This window comes from Alosa sapidissima, chromosome 2 (genome assembly GCF_018492685.1).
Source record: "Alosa sapidissima isolate fAloSap1 chromosome 2, fAloSap1.pri, whole genome shotgun sequence".
Taxonomy (NCBI): domain Eukaryota; kingdom Metazoa; phylum Chordata; class Actinopteri; order Clupeiformes; family Clupeidae; genus Alosa; species Alosa sapidissima.
This window is the reverse complement of record NC_055958.1, coordinates 15,543,647-15,553,571: the sequence shown is the minus strand read 5'-3', so window position 1 is coordinate 15,553,571 and position 9,925 is coordinate 15,543,647.

The following is a 9,925-nucleotide window of genomic DNA, read 5'->3' as shown; positions in this document are numbered from 1 at the left end:
GTGGGTGTGTAAAAAAAACCCTGTCAAAGTTAAAAAATGCACGTTTGTGTTTGTGAGAAAAAAACGTGTCTCACTAATGAGCTGTTCCTTGGCCACTGTCTGAGGGCCTGTCTGGACAGAAACAGCCTTACCTCTCCATTTCAAACGCCATTGTTCTTTCACTCATTTTTCCTCTCTTCCTCTTTTCACTGGGAACAGTGCAGTTCTTTTTTTTTCTTTGAACCCCACAAAAACCAGAAATGAGAGGTTTAAGTCAAACGCTGTCTGGCGACAGACTGTCAGTTTCTAAAATCTATAATTCCGCACTGTTCATTTGGGGCAGAAGGACGTGCTTGAACATAAACACTCAATCTTCATTTTTCCAAACTACTTGTGGAGGACATAAACACACACAGGAGTAAAACATATGGTGTCAGGTTTGCCACTACACAAATGATTAGATTTAAGTTGTACCCACACCAATGAAATGATAGTTTTGACATACGCAATGATATTCATGAAGGTCATCTACTAGAATGAAGTCAGTTATGAATTTCCATAAATTTCCATCAAGGTCAGATATTCATATATTCAAGGTGGAATATCAATCTTATCCATGAAGTCATTAAGCAACGGTCAAACCTATCAAATCAAACTCGCATGCAATAAATGAGGCTTTCAGCCTTGTGTACCAACGCTAGCTTCAGCCTTGTATACTAACGCTAGCCATAATTTAGTTTCCATCCTCAAGCCTTCTTTTGTAGCGCTAGCTTAAATCAGGTCCTCAACCAGGTCCTGTTAATGAGCAGAAGACAGAAAGACAGAGAGGTAAAGAGAGAAAGGGAGAGAAAGACAGCCGGAGGTGAAGTTAATAGTGGAGGTAGTGGGTGGTGTTGGGCACCGGTGAGGGTGGGGGTGGGGTTTGACAGCCCAGGCTCTGACCTTAGATGAACTCAAACACTGCCAGCAGCCCCGTGGCAGGAGGCTGAAGGAGAAAGAGACAGAGAGAGGGAGAGACAGAGAGAGAGAAAGAGAGCAAGAGAGGGAGAGAGAGAGAGAGAGAGAGAGACAAAGAGAGAGAGAGGGACAGAGAGAGAGAAAGAGAGCGAGAGAGAGAGAGAGAGAGAGAGAGAGAGAGAGAGAGAGAGAGAGAGAGAGAGAGAGAGAGCCCTGAAGGGGACTGTGGGTCTGAGACTGTGGCTTCGAGCCCTGTGGCCATAGAGTTAGACTCTAATTATGGCCATGCAGGTCTCAGATGGAGGCTCAGTGATAGCAGCTTCTCTTACATATGTCAGGGGAGAGGGGAGAAGAGGATGATGATATGCAGTAGGATTAATCAAGGCACACACACACTGTTACATATAGGCCCACTCTGAAACATGTAACACACACACACACACACACACACACACACACACACGGTGCCATGTCATTTCTCCGACGCCTCATTGTTCCGACCTCTCAATAACCCGAAAAATTCCCTTTGGTCCGACAGCCCTGTAGTCCGACGTCCCTTTGTTTCGAAAAAAATAAACCCTCTGCTCCGACATCCCAATGTTCCGACCATATGGCTTTTGTGGATCACCTCCCATAATCAGAATCAACAATAACAAGCAAAATTACTTTTTTTTTCTATTAACACATTTAAAGTCTCATAATGTTGGCTTCAAAAGGCCTAATGACCTGCAGGTGGTGTAGGCCTACGGTGTTACAGATCTCGATGGGACTCAGCAGGAGAGAGAATGCGCACGCACGCTACAGAAGTTGTAGGCCAGGCTACTTGGTGTTTTCTTTTACAATGCTGGTTATCAGCACACAATGTTAACGGTAGTAGTTTGGGGGCAGCCGTGGCCTACTGGTTAGTGCTTCGGACTTGTAACCGGAGGGTTGCCGGTTCGAACCCCGACCAGTAGGCATGGCTGAAGTGCCCTTGAGCAAGGCACCTAACCCCTCACTGCTCCCCGAGCGCCGCTGTTGTTGCAGGCAGCTCACTGCGCCGGGATTACTGTGTGTTCACTGTGTGCTGTGTGTGTTTCACTAATTCACGGATTGGGATAAATGCAGAGACCAAATTTCCCTCACGGGATCAAAAGAGTATATATACTTATACTATGGTAGCCTTGTGAGACCATCCTGATCTCACAAGCTTTTTTCTACTCGCAGATCAGTCTGGCATCTTTCCGATAGAGAAAATTTGGAGCAGTTCACCAAACAAATGGCCATTCACCGTTGGTTTTGAGGCGGGTTTAGCTGTGACGCAACGAACAATATGACGGCATCCACAGATGAGATGAGCGTAGTTATCGCGCAAGTTTTATCCGAATTAGAAAGTATTCAGCTTTACAGCTAGCCAGCAGCCAGACCAAAGGATACCTTGTCTTAGCTGAATTACTGAAGCTAAGCAGGTGTGGGCCTGGTTAGTACTTGGATGGGAGATCGCCTTGGAAAACTAGGTTGCTGCTGGAAGTGGTGTTGGTGGGTGGCCAGTAGGTGGCACTCTTCCCTCTGGCCAAAAAAGATCAATCCCAATGCCCCAGTGCCGTGACGGGGACACTGCACTGTAGGAGATGCTGTCCTTCGGATGAGACGTTAAACCGAGGTCCTGACTCACTGTGGTCATTAAAGATCCCATGGCACTTATCGCAAAGAGTACGGGGTTCCCCGGTGTCCTGGCTCATTCAATCTGGCCCCCTAATCATCCTCCACTGTAATTGGCTCATTCACTCCCTCACTCTCCACCTCAAGCTGGTGTGTGGTGAGCGTTCTGGTGCATAATGGCTGCTGTGCATCACCCAGGTGGGTGCTACACATTGGTTACTAGTGAGGACCCCTAACCATGTGATGCGCTTTGAGTATCGAGAAAAGCGCTATATAAATGTAATGTGTTGTTGTTGTTGTTATCACATCTTAATTAGGGAGGGAAAATGATATATCCCATAGCCTACCTAGTGAGAGGCCTGACCCTGGTGAGTGGCACAGAGCTTGTTATGGGGCAGATGGAGGTAACATGTTTTGACCATAGACGCAGGATAGTTTAATGGTGCAAGCGTATGTTCCCATGGTAATCACATTATTGCATGAGAACTCATGGGCAGCCTGTGTTATTTTATAAACAAATAGAAAGCATCTTTTCTACGTTCTGTTTATGTTTATGTAACCTATCGAACGTTTTTCACTTTTGGAAGAGGGAAAAAAATTCTTCAGATGAAATCATTTGGTGGACCCCCTGCTGTACCCTGCAGACCCCCAGTTGAAGATCACTGCCCTAGTTATCAATTGTCTAGGTTATCAGTTGGAGGAGAAAATCTACATCTCCTAATTGTCAAGGCAAAACCACATGCTGCTGCAATCCTACCTGGGATATTTTGAACTAACACTACTGTTAAGGAATCTCCTTACGCAGTTAATCCTTGCAAGATGGACAAACTTAATCATGAGCTGTTTGTTTTTTCCCCTTCTCAGCTTGAACTTAATCAGTTGTCCTCCTTCAAGACATCTGTCATATATACACAACCCAAGCCATGTCATAAGAGACTTAAAAGCAAACCCCAAGATCCTCCACCAGTCCTTAACCTGCTTAGTGGCCCACTAATGCCGGAGTGATTGTGGTTCTTATAGGTGTTTGGTGGATCTCTGAACCTCTCCCTGGGCCCGAGTCACTGGTGTTTCTCCTCCTATCCTCGTCCACTATGCAAACACAGCAAACAACTGAACTCTGTCCCAACTGCATTATTGGCTGACCTGACTTTATTATTGGCATTATTGGCTGACCAGAGACCAGTCTAAATCTAAGTGGGCTTATATGACAGGTGACAGGTCCAGATTGGGATCAGGTGAAAGTTCAAAGTGTTAGAATGGAGGGATTAAAAATGAGGGAGGGAAAGCTTCCAGACTAACCCGCTGGGGCCTGCTGAGCAAGTAGAGAGATACCGAACAGAGGCTTCCTCAGAACCTTCCAGGCTGACCTGGGACCTGCCGGGTAAGTTGAGAGATACCAAATAGAGGCTTTCTGAGAACCACGCTCAGAGGTGACCCCATTGAATCACCCAGAGCTCCGTATCCAAATGATCAATACCACTGCATCGCCCTCTCTCTCTCTCTTTCTCTCTCTCTCTTTCTCTTTCTCTCTCTCTCTCTCTCCGACCCATTTTGTGGGAAGCCACCCAGGTCATTATCATGGGTAGGGTGAAATTGTGCCTTACACCAACAAAGTGTGAAATGTCAGCAAAGCTGCATATGGAAGGCCCATGCAGCTCCATAGTTCACCTGGAGCAGACTATGGGAGGAGCTGGAGATGTTCACAAGAGTGCTGGGAGCGACCTTTTTGTGATATATGTCTGACTGACACACACACACACACACACACAGACATATATTACACACATACACACAGGTCTTGGTGTTGCGTGTGTGACAACGCTGACAAAATGTCAAGATGAGCGGCGCTCGGCTTCTGCCCCGGGGAAGCTGCATGTCTGGAAATACCATGCGGCGCTCAGGTACTGTAGGTCATTCTCTCCCCTCGTGCATTTCAATATGACCCATTCCACCCCTCCTCCACTCCTCAGCCTGCGTCCAAACCAGCCTTTTATTCGCCACAGAGGCAGCTGGAGCGTGAAATAGAGACGGGGAGAGATCGGGCCGTTAGCGGATGCCTCGACACCGTGCGACTCATCCCCGGTAGAGGCATTAATACCCCCCCCCCCCCCCCCCCCCCCATCGCACACACACACACACACACTTACAGTCACACAATCATCACACAGAGACACACATCTCATTCCTCTTTAAATCTTTCCGTCTGTGTCGCCCTCATCTCTCTCCATCGATCCCCTAATGCCATGTGTCACCCATTCTCCCTTTTTTCTTTATTCTACCTCTATCCCTCGCTCCATCCCACCTGGACACCTGGATAAATTGCTTCTGCGGTGTTGCACCCATTCAAAGCCAGGCCCGGAGACATATCTATTTCAACAGAGGGACTTTTCAGAGCTCGCAGCAAGTGAAACGACCCTTCCTCCCTCGTTTCCTCAACGCCACCACATGACAAGCGAGCGCCGCGCCGTTCTGCCTTCTGGGGAGGGAAACAAACGCGAATCGGCCCTCCATGGCCCTCCTTGATCAGGGTGTCAGTCATTTTTCATGATTATGCATTGTCCTCTGTCGACATCGCATGCAAATGGACGGTGATTTATGGATTTCTGCTGCTGCCAGTGACCTCAGGGAGGGGGGAAAAAAGAGGGGGGGTGGATGGATGGATGGATGGATGGATGAGTGGAGGGGTGGATAAAAAGGAGAGAAGGGGACCGTCTGCTGTTGGCTTAACCTCACCCACGCGGTGCTCACAGCGAAATTAAGACCTGGGTCAAACAGAATCAATCTGCTTCACTTGCAATTAAACGGCTGGGTGCAAAGTGTGCAAGGCTGCCTGTCCCTGCAGGAAAATGAAACCTGAAAGCATGTGACCTTGTGTGCTGGGTTGGAAGAGAGGGCTTCGGATAAGGGGCTTTACAAGGCATGTGTAAGACACATTACTTTCAAGGGTGATGGCTAAGTCGTTGAGCAAGTATTGAGCCTGGAAACAGTCCGGATATGTTTCCCTCTTGCTCGTACACATTCTTGGAACTGGACAACTGAACATCCACCCCCCCGCCCCCCCCCCCCCCCCCCCTCCTCCACACTCTCTTTCTGTAATACACATACATACACATACACATACACAATACATATACACAATACACATACACATACACAATACATAACCCAACACAGAGTTTGTTAATGGCTGACGTCAAGCACTACCCGGGGGTGCTTCAGAGTGTGTTCCAGAGAAAGAGCCAGAGAGGGAAACAAGGGGAAACCATAAAGCATCGAGAGTGTTAAGAGACCGAGAGACACCGACAGTGCCAAGGAGAAGAAAGAGAGCGAGAGAGAGCACAGCAGCACTAGCAGAGTTATGAGGAGTATGTGCAGTGTGGTGGATGGCGACGTAGACATCTGCTGCCAGACTGAGAGGATGAGTCAGAGCCTCTCCCGCACCTCGCCTGCACTGAGCAATGTGGCCCGGGACTGCTGCATGTGGGCACCGCACGACCCAGCCTCTCCTCTCTTCTCTTCTCTTCCCCCTCGTCTCGCAGAGGAGGAGGAGGTGAGACCAATAGAGACACAGATAGAGAGAGAGAGAGAGAGAGAGAGAGAGAGACAGAGAGGGGGAGGGGACGGAGACAGGTGAGAGGAAGAGAGTAGGTGGTCAAAAAAAAACCTCCTCCACACATACGAAACGAACATTGCCAGCTGCCATTGGCAGAGTTAATAAAAGTTTCAGGCCACTGTGAGTTCATCGTGCTGAAGTGACTAAGCCAGGATTGGTGTTCTTCACAGGACCAAAGCAGCAGAGAGCCCACAAACTCTTAGTCATGTCAGTTCAGCTAAGGTGATCTCTTCAAAACTGTACAAAGACTCAAGACTGTACGAGATGCCAGCGTGGAAACCAAGCGGAATAGACAGCGGCTCATCACAAAGGGAAGTTGAATATCTATGCCATTGCATATGCCATCATCTGTGCCTTATACTAATACGCTCAGAAACAAATAAACAAGCAAACAATCAATAACACAGACAGACAAACAAACACACAAACAGACAAAAAGAGAAAAAAATAAGACAAATAAGAAATATACCAGTAACCACATTGTTTACAACTACCACTTACGTCTCACCAGTAAACAATGCTGCAGTCATTAGGATTAAAGCCTAAGCTAAATACATTAATGCACATGCAAACATGTTATCTTTCCCCATTTCTATCCTGGCCTTGTTTCCTTCCTTAACTGGAAGAAAAACATGGATGAAATACACAACCAAATTTTATTGCCAGTAAATGCATGTAGTGGAGAGGGCCAGTTAAGTTGAGCTAGTTCGTCTTGCTCTCTGGAATGAGTGATTGACAGGGCCCAGCCCGACACAATGCAGCAGGCTCTGGAGGAAGCAAATGACAATGCTGGGTTGAAGGGGTGGGTTGGAGACTTGAAGGATGTATATTTAGGCGCTTCCCAATGTCCTACAGCCATATGCCAGTGTCCATAAATCAGAGGCTCGAAAACAAGAAAAACATCGTAAAGCAGAGGAAAGCCACCGTCCCCCCGTAAACACTCGCTGGATTATGCAGCGTTAGCTTCTGTCCATGTTGGTCATATTTTCTGCAGAGTAAGCACCCTCAGAAAACAGAAATGAAGAGGAGAGCGAGAAAAACACGTTTGGGTTTGAGGGAAGCGGAGGGAGAAAAGGGACACTTGGTGACGGCGGGTGGTGACAGCAGACGGGGCGGCTCTGCGATGGGGACAGGGAGTTTCAGGGGGCACAGCAAGGGCAGGCGTGAGTCATTGCCTCGCTCTTTGTTAAATCAAACTGAGAAAAAAAGAGAAAAGGGACAGAAAAGAGAGAGACAGAGAGAGATTGACAGAGAGAAAGAGAGAGAGAGAGAGAAAGAGAGAGGCTTATTGGATATGTGATTAGGAGTGGAAGGTGCTTGGCTTACCTCAGAGTCTACCGGGCAGCATACAGCCCAGGGGGCAGAGGGCACTGACCAGAGCAGCTGCTCTCTCTATTGTAAGCAGCCCTGGCCTGACAGCAGGAGCTGGCCTGCTGGGCCAACCTGTGACCTGGGCCCAAGGCCAGAGAGGGAGCAGGCCCAGGGATGGACTGAAGGGTGGATGGATAGACAGATAGATTGATGGATGGATGGAAAGCAGTAGAAGCTGATAGATAGAAAGAAAGACAGGCAGACAGACAAACAGAGATACAGACAGACAGATACAGTGTATGGACAGATGGATAGACAGGCAGATAGGCTGATTGATAGGCAGTTAAATGGATACACTTACAGTCGATAGAGAGGCAGATGGACAGAAAGACACACTCATGCACCAGCCACATTTAGCCAGGGACAGATGGCCGGAGACCTTTCGATCGCTATAACAGGAAGGAGGAGAAGGCACCAATTTGGACAAGCATGTAATCTAGTGACCAATGTCCCTCCCCTTCCCAAACCAGGACAGCGCTGTTACTGTTTAGCCGGTTTGCATGGTGTGCAGAAAGATTTGTGTCACTGTAAAAAGAAAGCTCACACACCAGTTCAGTACTTCACCAAATGGTCAGTGATGGTCTCAGAGGAACAGGAGGAGACCGTTTACAAAATATGGTGGGCATATCAGCAGTTGTTTTCATAATACTGATAGTCACATGGATTTTTTTAAATCAAATAGATGAAATGAATGCAAGAAAGTACAAAAACATACGCTCACGCACACACACACACTCAGAGAGAGAGAGAGAGAGAGAGAGAGACATACACATGCCTCTGAGGATGACTAGTAATGATACAGCCTGAAGAGTGGCTTGGCCCCATTTGAACTCTCTTCTACTCTAGGCCCATACAGGCTGCCTTCCTCTCCACGCAACGGAATTCAATTATATCCCATTCGCCCAGGATTCTCTCTCTCTCTCTCTCTCTCTCTCATTCCCTCTCCTCTTTGCGTACCTCGTCCCTTACAGCGTTCCATCCGCCGTTCACTCCTAAACGATGCAAATGAAGCCTAATGGCATTCATCATCTCAGTGGCGTTGATTAAAACCAACATATCTCGCGGACCCCCGCGTTCGCGCCTCATGAATATTAATACGGACGACGAGTGAATATTCCGACAGAGGTGGAGGGGGCGGTGAAGGCGGAGCCCCCCTCTCCCTCGGCTAAGGAGCAATATAATTCAATCAAATTCATAAATGTAATAAAAAGCATTGCTTTGTAGTGAGACGTTTTTTTCTCTCTCTCAAGAGAAATATGGTTAGGCAAGGTAGAAAATAATAAGCACAGGGAGAGAGAAAAAACAACAGCAGTGTTTTTGTTTTTGTTATTGTTGTCGGGGCGAGATGCCTTGGAGTAACCTGCGTCAGATTTCCTATCACCTGTGCCTCATGGCATTCATATGTATTGTATGGTAATGCAGAGAAATACAGCGAGAGACAGATTGCACCCTGGGAGTGCTGTCCCACTGACCTGCTGGAATGGCTTTTTGTTAGCTGTCCTCATACATACTACTGGGGCCAGCTAGCAGGGCCACAGCCCAGCTGATGCATAATCCGGGGGATTTGGCTGTGGTACATAACGGTGGAAATGGCTCAAACATCTTTCCATCATCTACCCCTGGTAACCTCCATGAGCTCTCAGGAACAAGGGTCTTTCAAACGGAATATGAGCGAGGGGAACCGCGTTCTCCCACAAGGAGTTGATCTACTTTTTCGTTCGAGTGAAAGCGACAACCGGAATTCATCACATTAAAGTCACACGCGGGTGGTTCACTCTTCCTCCGATCTACCTCCCGCTCTTCTGCCTGCAACCACACTCACCCCATTCGGCCTCATCAGTACCATTAGCTTGAGTTTTCATCAATGCTATTACAATCACACAAAATCACCAAACCAAGATGGTGGAGCCTACTGCTGTTCTGTTGAGGATTTTAAGCACAACATAGTTTCATATTGTATAAACACCGCTATTATCTGTGCTGGAATAAAACGTTTGCCTTAAGGCTGTGATTTAATAGAAGTAGGTTTAGATTTCAGTGTATTCAAAATGTATTAAATCATTAATGTAGCAGAAGTGCCATTTCTAAATACATTTCTAATGTCTTTCAGAGAGCGACACCAAGAGAGAGAGAAAGACTGTATGTTTCACTTACTGTTTCCCCTATTTGAAGTTAATTGAAGTGATAGAGAGTGTGGTTATCAGTGCTCTGGTCAGAGACAGAGGGCTCAGAGTGGAACCCTGTGAGATGAGGTCAGCCAGGCCAATTTCATGTTCTTACAGAAGTCATTTGCATAGAAATATGAAACGGATCATATAATACATAAATCATAATATAATATTTCTTAAAACATAACAGAAGACC